The 12,877-nt window shown below is 46.0% G+C and overlaps 1 long non-coding RNA gene across 1 annotated transcript; it reads left to right on the forward strand.

The window, feature by feature from the left end:
- The first annotated feature begins 7,668 nt into the window (after positions 1–7,668).
- LOC125756686 (uncharacterized) lies at positions 7,669–11,767 on the forward strand. Its single transcript, XR_007414684.1, has 2 exons — positions 7,669–7,786; positions 11,581–11,767. It is a non-coding gene; the product is annotated as an uncharacterized LOC125756686 (long non-coding RNA).
- The last annotated feature ends 1,110 nt before the right edge of the window (positions 11,768–12,877 follow it).

Consider the following 12,877-nt stretch of genomic DNA (forward strand, 5'->3'; position numbering starts at 1 on the left):
CTGGTTCTCAGCAGCCGAGCCAAGCTAAGCCCAGCAAAGTCAGGGTGAGGCCTCTAGAGCGAGAAAAATATGACACCACCACAACCACCGCGCCACTGAAAAGCGGCAGCCACTTTCTTTTTTTTTTTTTTTGCTTTTTTCGAGACTTCCGATAAGACGCGCCGACCGGTGGTGATTTTAGAGAAAAAGCACGCGCTCGCGGCCGACGTCGGAGGGCCGCGGAGATACGGGCAACTGCTGTTGCAAAGTCGTCTTTCTTTCTTTCTTTCTTTCTTTCTTTCTTTCTTTCTTTCTTTCTTTCTTCTTTCTTTCTTTCTTTCTTTCTTTCTTTCTTTCTTTCTTTCTTTCTTTCTTTCCTTCTTTCTTCTTTCTTTCTTTCTTTCTGTCTGTCTGCCTTTCTTTCTTTCTTTTTCTCTTTCTTTCTTTCTTTCTTTCTTTCTTTCTTTCTTTCTTTTTCTCTGTATTTTTTACGCGCACTCCTCAAATATTTCTCTAGCTAGAAGGGCGCTGAACAGCGATATGGTGGCAAAGAAAACGGCAAAAGCTACTCGCACTTGGAAGAAAAAAAAAGATGTGCTCGTAACCCCACGAAAGATTTTTTCGTTATTGTTATTGTTTTTCAGATCCGCTTCATCTCCCTGCAGCTAAGTAGCAACAACGTTTCAAGGAGCAGGAAGTCAATATTATAAACATGACACAAGTCTAGCTGCAGACAGCGCGCAGTACAAACAAAAAAAAGGGGGTGGGTGGGAAGGAACGGACGAAAGGGTTGCTGTTTTGTACGTGTAAAGGGCGACAAACGCCTAATTTATTTTCTCCATTTTTTTTTTTCATTTTTTCTCAACGCAGTCCGCCACGAAAGATAGCAGCGACGCACGAAGAAGAGTCTGTCGCACATTGACAGATGCGGGTGAAAAGGGCCCTTTCACAATCGTCAGTCAACGCTGTACATAGTAAACAACAAAAAAAAGGTAAGAAAAGGTCTTTTCACTACGGCTTCACCTGGCAGAGGCCCTTTGGGCCCTCCTTGCAACTTTCTATATGTTTCGATGCTTCTGTGTAAGCTTGATTGTGCACTGACTGTACTAATTGCGAACGAGGGGGATTCGAGAAATTAAGCTAATTGGCCTGCGCGTTTCATTAACCTGCGTTATTTGATAAGGCTCTGCTCGCAGCCAAGAATCCTTAGTAGTACCATATTGAACAATATGAATCAACTAGTCCAACCACATGTCATGCTTCCTTAGACGTAATAGTAGCGCGTCTGAGCAAGCACTAATAAGTAGGTTATCTTAATGCACGCAAAGATTATTTCACTATGGTTAGATTACGATACTAAACGAAGTTTAAAACTTTATGATGTTTAAGCTGGCACGTTTTAGACTTGCCGTCGGTCACCCTGTCAAGTTCCAAATAGAACGCGGTACTGAAAGACGACATTACAGCAAAAGATTTCTTTGTTTTACTAATGCGTAAATTTTGAAAAAAATTAGTTTAATTGGGTGCAACACTCCGGAAACTGCCCCAGCGCGTGGAAGATAACCTAACCTCAATATAAGCGTAAATATATGATGAGAAGGAAGAGGAGGGTGAGATGACCGTAGATGAAGACGTACCAGCTGAGTCACATATTACTTCCGCTAGTCGTTCCGTTTCGCTCAGCGCCGCGTTAAAATGTTCCACATTTTGAAAGCTTCATAGCTGCTAAGTGCAAGCGTTGGGGATGCAGGAACCAGTACACCATTAGGGTATTTTAGCAGTGCTGACAGTACCGTACAGTTGACGTCTTACCGGTCCGTGTTAAATCCGTTACCGGTCCGTGTTAAATGTGCCACGATCCGGAAACCTTTTACCTGCGCTAGTTGGTTGACATGATTATACTGTCACGTTGAAATAACAGGTTGATGAGACGTTGATAAACCGTTGTGACTCGTTGAGATGATTGTATTGGTTAAAACAGGTACTGCGGACTAAGAAAGCGATGTGCCGACGCCGACTGTATGGTATGTTTCTTACTTACCATAGGGTAAACTGGCACTACTAAAACAACCTATTGTTACGGACGCTATACAGGCGTCGTTGTTACGGGCGTTTGTGCATTCTGTCCAGTAACATGCATACACTTGCCGACACTCTACATTTGCAGCTCGTATATATATATATATATATATATATATATATATATTTATTTATTTATTTATTTATTTATTTGTTTTCGAACACTGCAGGGTTAACCGCACTTACTCTTGCGCCTACTCTACTCTACCTGCTTAAAAAGTGCTCCGTGTTGTCATATTTCTGGATTTAAAATTTGCATGTCATGTCCACTGAGTGAAGCAAGAGCACTTAGGCAAAATAAGTCTCTCGACAGGGCTTAAGTAAGCTACGAAAGCAACACAAAGATAACCCTGCTTATCGCTGGTACACGTGTTACACCTTTTTTTTTTTCTGCAATTACCAGCCTCGAGCGATATTTTTCTTATGTTTTTTTTTTCTTTCCTTTTCTGTCGCAGAGTAAACTCCTAAGCGATGTCAATTACCCATAAGCTGCCCCTTTTTCGAGTCCCTTTTCAAGCGATTACACTGTTTTACTACCTTGAGCACAGCCAGTTTGCGAAGTTCGTCTTTTTTCTTTTTATTTTGTGTTTCTCACTTTTTTATTTGCCTCGTGTCCTCGCGCGCTTGCACTTGTCTATTGACTTTTATTTTACGCATATTTTCTTTTCTTTCTGTCCCTGTTCTCCGCGTGTACGATCGTCGATCAGATTTATAAGTCTTATAACTTTACTGAACCTCTTGTCCTTATGAACAACGGCTCGTGTACGCATATTCGATGAAAAGATTAACAGCCGTTCATTTTTGTTGTTCAGCGTCCAGCACAATATATTAATCCTTCCAAGGACAATCAGTGCTAGTTAATACAGCTTAGTTAGAGAGCAAATAGTTCATTGTTATTATTATTATTATTATTATTATTATTATTATTATTATTATTATTATTATTATTATTATTATTATTATTATTATTATTATTATTATTATTATTATTATTATTAGATAAGCGTACCCAGATACACAAGGACACAGAGGAAAATGGGGAGAGAGCAGGCTGACAGCTGCCACCTAGAGGAGCAATACGCCTGCCTATACTCTTTCGGGAGGAGGAAAAAGATCAGCAATTTATAAAAAATGCACAACAGAAATAAAACTTTCTGTTGAACAACCGTAGCTGATTATAATGGATGCTTGTGTTTTTCTGTTTACGATAATGAAACGAAGAAAATGAAACGGTCACATATTAAGAACAACACGAGAGCACCGTGCTCTTACTTTTCCTTGACTTTCTTGTTTTTAGCTCTATTTACCATATAACTAGTACAAAAAAAATGCTACTGGACGATAGGTTTTATGCTGCGACAGCAGACTTCGTTGTCACCGTGGGACCATTGTGACAGTCGTAACAGTCATTGTGACAGTCCCGACGTACCTTTTCACTTTTATTTTAAAGCTGCCTTTGTTGCACGTAGACGCTGCTTGCGGCAAAGCACGCTCTAAAGGAGAAAGTGGAAGTATGGGTGGGAGACGATACAAAGGACTTTCTGGAGGTACGTTTTTGTTTCTATGCTATAAGCTCACAGAATCGTCACTGCGACTTCGAGTTGATTATGGAAGAGCAGAAAGAGAGAGAGAAAAAAATAATTTTATTACAGAAAAACGATCTAGGTTCACTCTAGAGTGGAAGGAATACTGCTCTGTGCCAACCAATTTCCAAGGACCATCCATCGGTGAGGTGTGCGGTCGATGAAGTTCTCTTCCGGCCAACGAAGATATTCGTAGTTAGGTCGTCTCTAATTCAGGAAGGCGTATTAGAGCTATGAAGTCGACAACGCAGCGACAGCACGTCGCTATTTGTTTTCTCAGTCTGCGTCTGTCCACATCTTTGGAGCGCGACAGTCATTGTCTCTTCTGGTATTATGTGACCTCACTTGTAAAGGCACACCAGATGAAAACTCGCCGTCGCCGTGACGTCCCCGTGTAAAAGCTTCAACTGCGATAAGATCCTGTCGCGTCAAGCTCGCGATACGGTGCGAGCGCGAGGGTGAGCCAAGGAGGATGTTGGCTTGTCTCGCTAGAGCATTCAAGGCAGTTGATTTACGTGAGCGCGCGAATTGGGGTGTGAGAGGAGGTGACCACGCGCGGCAAGTATCACGCTATGCAAGCATACGTCTTCTCTTGCGGTCAGCTCAGCCGTAGCATTGCATAGAGGGCCCGCTCTCCTTGTCTTGCTGAAGGAAGCTAGGCAGACAAAGACGGTTGATGCTTTCGTCTGCTCTTTCTTTCCGCGCGCCTAGTGTTATTGAGTACATTATCTCAAAGTGGGAGGCTATGCGATGAGTTTTGTCACCTTTGTATGAGACGTTCATCGCGCCCGTGTTGCGACGGTAAATCTTCATGGTCATCGTGTGACATCTATCCATCTTTGCCTGCGCATAAGTGACACGATACTTACTCATTTAAATGGTGAGGTAATATTCGCTACAACGTATGCGGCTGATAACGCTGTGAACCCCATTTTTATGCAGCTTAATATTTTGTTATCACCTTCAATGCTTCGCCTTTTCGGTGAAACTGTGACCTTTCTTTTTTTTTTAATCTTAGAGCATCTCTAAAGCGAGTGTTGCGTAGAAAGTGCTGGGTTGATACGTACCCACCGCACCAAAAATTGTGGTGACCGTTATTCTCCGTAATTTTCTTGGGCTCATTGTTTAATAATAACAACGTCGTAATATTTCTCATTGATTTCTCTCTACGTTGGTCAATAATTAAGCTACCTCTCAAAAATACTGAAGCGAACAAACTGACATATTCCTTATCGTGAAAAATAATCCTAGTCGAAATTCTCTAATCACCTTCGATCACGAACAAAAGATTGCTTTAGAGTGTTAGACGAAAATTTTAAATTTTGTTGTTGTTCGTGGTCATCACAACCAATTCTCCTTACATCTCGCCAGAATGAGTTCTGTTCAACGGCTATCACTGCTTCGACAGCTGATAAGCTTGACAAGCCAGCAGCGCCTTGGCGGGAAGTAATTTGATAAGCTGAAACGCGACAGTTTGTCAAGCCTTGTTTCCTGGCTGTAAATATATTGTCACTGGCGCTTCCCATGTGTCGTGAGCCTCGAGCAGCAAGTGTCCACATTGATGCCGTCCTTGTAAGTTCATTGCTCGAAAGAGACAGGCCCTGACTTACTAGAATGGTCTTTTCTTGACTAGCAGCAAACTAAGGCAACGAGAGTAAGCTATCTCGCGAAATTCTTCGTTATTCTAGTATCCTTATAACAAAACAATAACAATAAAATGTTGGGTTAGAGGCTCTGGGACCTTCTTATTAAGAGTGTGTCGCTGACCTTTGTGCAACGAACAATATCTAGGCGAAATAACGAGAAAGAGCAAGACAAACAAATGGTATAATATACAGGAAAGACAAGAAGCACTGACAGTATTTTTTTGTTTTGTTTTGTTTTCGCGCCAAACACGAGCAGCAACAACGAACGCCACGTCAGGCACAGGCTCGTGCTACTCGGGTGAGAACTATATTTGTTCTTCGGCTTATAAAGAAAGCGGGCGACGCTGTTTCTTCAAAGGATGAGCGCACGCTTTGCAATCCACCGCTACCGGTAGCAGCACGTGCGTGACGTGTTCAAAAAGCAACAACACACTGAGGGTCAACTGAATGTCGCGCGGAGATGGGGCCGCTTGATGCCCTCCTTCAATGACGGGCAAACGGAAACTGCTCTTCGTCAACAATAGAGGCGTCGCACACACGTAGACACACACACAAAAAAAGACGGAAAAGAACGCAGACAAAGCAGAGTGGATGGGAGAGAGCCTCAAAACTAACAACCAAAAGATAGAAAGAACGACACGTAGAAAGAAAGCTTCTAGGCGCAAAGTGTTTTTAATGCGCTGTCGCTCTCCTTCCTTCGAGTTTCCCCTACAGCGAGCGCGCCGCCTGCAGCTTTTCTTGCGAACGCCCGTGGCCGCCATATAAGATTCGCATGAGCTTTTTCCTTCTTCTCTCCGAGAGCTGAGCCATAATAATATTCCAGGGGGCCAGTGATGGATTGCCTCATTTATGCTAAGGCCCGCTGCTCGAGTTTCGTAACGTTACTTTTGTTCGCTGCCTCTGGCGATCCATGTTCGCAGGGGGGGGGAAACGCGCCGAGGCGCGCGCGCCCGTAACAACGCCTAAATGTAAATGTACGTTTCTCGGCGCGCCCCTCCTCGCCAACTGTGATTCGTATAGCGTACAATTACGAAGGAACGAAAGCGTAACGAGAGAGCGGCGATATTCTCTCTCGACGATGAAGAGAAAGCCGATGCTGATACTTATATACGTATACGACCGTGCGTAGGCTTCTGTCGCCTTCGGTGTCAGAGCCGCGCGATTTCGAGATGGGGGAGCGGGCGAATCGTTTAATAAGAGTCCTCCACGTCTCTCCCACGCGAGCTGTCTGAACGTGTGTGTGTGTGTGGGGGGGGGGGGGGGGGGGGAGTAGTATGGGGGCAGCTGTACATTGATCTCCCGCAGTGTGTTGCGTTTCGTTGGGACGCAAACGATCTTTGGCACTCCCTGCACCCGGCCGTCCGACCAGCCGCCCGCCGCATGTCTCTTGCAGCGATTCGAATCGATGAGAAATCGTTTTGACGAATAAGGCATTCCTCGGTCCTATCACGCCAGTCGTACGTGCTCTCGTGGCTACAGCCGCGTTTACACAAATGCGACCGTAGCGTGCACGTGTTTATTTCAATTGTGGTGGCGGCGATGTTGCCACGGGTGAGGTCTAGCCTGACAGACCCTGCTGGATATTGCTCCGCACGAGAGTCTCATTCCACACCGCATGTTCCACCATGAAGCGTGTAGTCTGCAGTGTCTCACAAAAAAAAAAGAAAAAAAACTCGTAACAATGTGAGAGACCCTCTTGCGCTCTGTCCGTGGTCCTACTAACGATATATGTGCTTATGTCGAAATAGCGCTTTGTCTGTCGTGTCCTCTCTGCGGTCCACGTTCTTTTTTTTTTTCTGCGCTTTAACTATTTCGACGTGAACAACCAACTCGCCCAAACAATCGCACTCCTATGTGTTCAATTCGCTCATGAAGAAACCCCCTTTTCCCCTTGCCGCTTACGAGCTTCCTCGACTGAGGACACAAGCGCCTGCAGGACCAGATGAATACATTTGTATCATCCACTTCATTGTACTTACTTCACTGACTTCATCGCGTTAATATTGTGCGAACAGATTTTACGCACAACGCCTTTTCATTAGTCCAAAATAAGTGTGACGTCATCCTGCTGCATTCCGTGGCCGCCTGTTCCAGAGACAAGCGCCGAGACACGCGCTATCTTTGTTTCCATCATCCGGTTATCACGAGAGTCATGTGATCATTCTGACTGTATATATTTCACGACGAAACATTAAAGAGGGCTTTTTTCTTGGTCACGATGTAACGAGCGTCTGTCGATCACTCTGACGAACTTGACATGGTGTCAGAAGTGGTTCCGATGTAGCCAAGTAGCGCTTCAACGGCCCCGTCAACAAGCGCACGACCGGCAGCTGCGTCTACGAGGACCAACTGTACCGGCGACAACGCTTCAGAATGGCGGGAATCAAGCCTCCTAAACCCTTCGACTTCCAGAACGCAGCGGACTGGCCCGCCTGGATGGACGAATTTGACGACTACAGATTCGCGTCTGGGCTACATGAGAAAACAGACGAAGTTCAAGTAAGGACTCTTCTCTATACTATGGGCAGAAAGTCGAGGGAGATTCTTCGGTCGCTAAACGTAAAAGACGAAGAAATGGAGGACTTCAAGCTCGTAAAGTCTAAATTTAACGACTACTTTGTCCACACCAAGAACATAGTCTACGAAAGTGCTCGCTTTAATCAACGCCGCCAACAACTGGGAGAAACAGTAGACCAGTTCGCAACCGAGCTTAGCAAGCTAGCAGACAGATGCGAGTTCGAAGGCATGAAGGAACGCCTAATAAGAGACCGCTTCGTAGTAGGACTACGGGACCAGGTTCTTTCGGAGGAACTACAGATGGACCCTAAGCTAACGATGGCCACTGCTTTGGCAAGAGCGCGTACGAGCGAAACCGTAAAGCAACAGCAAGCAGAGCTAAAAGAGCACGAGGGCATAGTCCCAGAAGCTTGCGTCGCCGCAGTAAAGCCCAAAAAAGCTGCTGCAAAGAGCACGTTCACTCGCTGTCAGAAGCCCGCTTATCATCAAAATAACTGCAGCTATTGTGCCGGACCATTTCACCCGCGAAACAAATGTCCAGCGCAAAAAGAAAGGTGCAGATTTTGCCGGATGTTGGGCCACTATGAAAAGGCATGCCGAAAAAAGAAGCAAACAGACACAAATCTCGATGGCATCGCCGAAGCTGATAGCAAGTTTATTGGCACGGTTCAGCAGTGTGCGAACACACAATCTGAGCATTTCGTCACGGTAAAGATAAACAACCAGACGCTCCGCATGAAAGTAGATACGGGAGCCGAGGTGACGGTCGTCGGTGAAAATTATCCTTTTCTTCCGCCTTCTCTGGAAAACGCAACCGATCTTAAAGGACCGAGCAATACTAGCATTCGTACGATCGGAAAGTTTGACGCTAAAATATCTTGGAAAGACAGCAGTTCACAACAAAGCATTTACGTCGTGCGGAACTTGCGCACGCCCTTGTTGGGACTGCCAGCCATCAAAGCCCTGGGAATTGTTCGTTTCCTAGATGGATTAGACACTGCTGACGATATCGGAAGCAAGTATCCCAAGATATTCCAAGGCACGGGTACCATATCGGGAGAACACACTATACGCCTTGTGCCACATGCAACCCCGTACAGTCTGTCTACACCGCGACGGGTTCCTATTCCCATGAAAGAAAAGGTCAAAGAAGAACTGGACAGGCTAGAACGAGAAGGAATGATACGGAAGGTCGAAGTACCGACAGAATGGTGCGCGCCTATCGTTCCTGTAATGAAGCCGTCTGGAGCAGTAAGGATCTGCGTTGACTTGACTCAACTGAACCAGTTCGTCAGACGGGAGCGTCATCAACTGCCAACAATTGAGCAAGTTATGGGAAGCTTCCAGGAAGCAAGTCTTCTCTAAACTGGACGCGCATTCTGGTTTCTACCAGATAAAGCTTTCAGAGGAATGTCAAAGGCTCACACGTTCATCACGCCGTACGGGCGGTACTGCTACCGCAGGTTGCCGTTCGGGATTACATCCGCACCAGAAATCTTTCAAAGAAAGTTCTCGCAAGTCCTAGAAGGCCTAGACGGCGTACTGAACTACATGGATGACATTCTGGTGTACGGCAAGAACAAAGTGGAACATAAACAAGCGGCTTTTTAACGTCCTCGAACGACTTCAACAAGCAGGCGTAACTCTCAACAGGGAAAAGTGTTGTTTCTCAGTTGAACAGGTTGCATTCTTGGGAATGATCTTCGATGCTAACGGCGTGCGTCCAGACCCCGAGAAAGTTAGAGCAATCAAGCAATTGCCCAGACCCCAAAACGTCGCTGAGGTTCGATCCTTGTTAGGCATGATGAACCACCTCGCAAGGTTTTTACCTGATGCAGCTTCAATGTCTGCTCCTTTACGCAGCCTCCTCAACAAAGACAGCGACTGGTCTTGGGGACCTCAACAAGAGGCAGCTTTTGAGAAGATCAAGACCACTCTCAGCTCAGACAGATGCCTGGCGAGGTACAACCCCCGGTACTCAACAATTGTATCGGCGGACGCGTCTTCACTAGGAATTGGCGCAGTACTCCTCCAGGATCAGCCATCTGGTGAGAGACGTCCAGTAGCATATGCCTCCAGAGCGCTCACAAAAACAGAGCAGAGGTATTCACAGATCGAAAAAGAAGCGTTAGCTTTAACTTGGGCTGCGGAACGCTTCGACGAATTCCTAAGAGGCCTCACGTTCCTATTTGAAACGGATCACAAACCTCTCCTACTGCTACTTGGTCGAGATCCTCTTGATTCTCTACCGCCAAGAATTCAAAGGTTCAGGATGCGTCTTATGCGGTACTCGTTCACGCTCACACACGTCCCGGGGAAAAGCATTGCTACGGCGGACACACTTTCTCGGGCGAGAGTGATGAACACGGCGCTTTCTGTCGGAGAGTTGTCTGAAGCAGACGTTTCGGCTCACGTGGAGGGAGTCGTTCAGTATGCGTTCTCCGACGACATGCTCGAACGCATACGCTCAGAGCAAGCAAATGACCCCGAATGTGCGTCGTTGCTCGAAGCTTGTATGCAAGGTTGGCCTGCTAAACACCACACACCACAACTTCTCAAGCCATTCTGGGCGCATCGCGGTAACATCACGGTCTGCAAGCAGTTGCTTTTAAAGGACTCAAGGCTGGTGATTCCACGAGCGCTGCGGAAAGAAATGCTTCGGAGGGTTCACGAGGGACACCAGGGAATTGCACGCTGCCGCGCGAGCGCGAAAGAATCTCTCTGGTGGCCAGGAATTAGCAAAGACATCGCACAAACCGTGGCCAACTGCCAAGCATGCGCCACAGAGCGTACCCAATTTTCCGAACCAATGATTCCATCGGAAACAACCGAGCTGCCATGGCAGAAAATCGGAATTGATTTATTTGAGATGAAAGGAGCTGACTATCTTGTCGTTGTCGATTATCACTCCAGGTACCCTGAGCTGGCCCTGCTGGATCAAGGAACGTCGTCGAAGGCGGTCATCCAGCATCTGAAAAGTTGCTTCGCCAGGCATGGGATACCGCAAACGGTAATATCGGACAACGGACCACAATTCATATCATTCCACTTTGCTGATTTTGCAAGAAACTACGGCTTTAGGCATGTCACAACAAGTCCTCGTTACCCACAAGCTAACGGGGAAGCTGAGCGCATGGTAGGGACTCTTAAAAGACTTTTGAAGAAGGCAGAGGACCCCTACATCGCCTTGCTGAACTATACAAACACGCCGGGTCCAACAGGCTATAGTCCAGCGCATCTGCTAATGAGCCGCCGCTTACGCTCAAAAATACCGTGCATGCCATCCGCGCTAAGGCCAGAAGTAGTAAAGGCTTCTTGGAAAGAGCAAGACGAAAAATACAGACAAAAACAAAAGATGTATTTTGACAAACGTCATGCTGCGAGACCTCTTCCCTGTCTATCCGCAGGCACTCAAGTATGGCTGAAAGACAGAGGCGCCGAGGGCACGGTCCTTCGTCCTTCCAAAACACCGAGATCCTACTGGGTCCAAACTGAAGGAAAAACCGTACGCAGAAACAGGCGTCATCTGTTCCTTCTCCCACACGGAGGAGAAACAAGCCCCGTAAAGTCGGAGCAGCATCCACGAAACAACGAGCCAACGGACGCGACGGACAAAGACATCGTAGCTACGAAGTCGTCTGACATCCAAGAGCCTCGTTCATCGAACGAAACTTCAAGTCCAGAGCAAAGAACGACGCGATATGGGCGCGTCATACGAGCTCCGAAAAGACTCGGTATTGATGACTAATTTGTGAAACATTTTTCTTTCTTGGCAGGCCCACGATGCTTATAAAACGGGGAAGATGTGACGTCATCCTGCTGCATTCCGTGGCCGCCTGTTCCAGAGACAAGCGCCGAGACACGCGCTATCTTTGTTTCCATCATCAGGTTATCACGAGAGTCATGTGATCATTCTGACTGTATATATTTCACGACGAAACATTAAAGAGGGCTTTTTTCTTGGTCACGATGCAACGAGCGTCTGTCGATCACTCTTACGAACTTGACAATAAGTAGGCACGTGTCAGCAGATATTGCGTGTGACCGGGTTTCATTAAACGCACGTCGCAGGACGACAGCGGCAGCTTTACTTTCACCTGCCCATCTTCGACGTGACACGCCAGAGCTTATATGCGCCATATAAGGCAACTTGCCCTCCTCTATCTATCCTCTCCTGGCGCAATAAAAGTTCTATACACTTTCCCGGCATCATTTCTATACCGTTTAGGTAAATTCAACATGCCAGCAAATCAATTACATGAAACACTGCGGTGTTCACGTTAACGGGGCACATAGCGGTGTATTTATATACTGCTCAGTAATCGAAAGAATCAATTTAACTCGCTTTTTTTAAGCTTCTTCTACAAATTGCAATGTCGCAACTCCACTCTAACTTTTGATACTCTATTTGCGCAAGTTTGTTTCATCATTAATCCTCGCTGATTAGATCTAAACTGAATAAAAATAGAGCAGTACACGAGTTTTGTCAGATGCAGCATCAGCGAAAAAAAAAGAACATTCTTCGTTGTTGCTTTTTTTAGTCTCTGACCTTCAATGCTGCAGATCACGAAGGCGATAGGCTGCTTCGTCGCATCTCTTGTTGCCCCACCGTTTCTTCGGGATAATACATTAAATCGATCAATTCGTCAATATTCATGACCGTCGGGTGTTCTTGCTAGGGCGAACTTCATAACGACAAACTACGCTCAATGGGAAAAATAAAGGAGGAACACGGCGCAAACCAATGACTCTACAACAGAAAACAGCCAACTTTCTATTTCCAGAATGAGTTGAGGCAATAAATCCATCATCAGTTGCTAAGCTAAATACGTGTAACGGGACAGAGGTACATTGTTTGAAGAGAATATCATAGGTCTTTTTTTTTTCTTTTCGAAGTGCATATTTGTGCCGACCAAAAGAGGGAGAGAGGGAGACTCCTTATTAGAAAAACAGATATTGTTGCCGACTTCTGTATACCGCTGACATGCTACTTTTTGTATGGATGAGGAATAGTATCAAAAGATTCCAGAGGAGAGGGAATGAAAAGGAAAGCACATTTCGCTATATTGTACA

The sequence above is a fragment of the Rhipicephalus sanguineus genome, unplaced genomic scaffold (assembly GCF_013339695.2).
Source record: "Rhipicephalus sanguineus isolate Rsan-2018 unplaced genomic scaffold, BIME_Rsan_1.4 Seq4683, whole genome shotgun sequence".
In the NCBI taxonomy this organism is placed as follows: domain Eukaryota; kingdom Metazoa; phylum Arthropoda; class Arachnida; order Ixodida; family Ixodidae; genus Rhipicephalus; species Rhipicephalus sanguineus.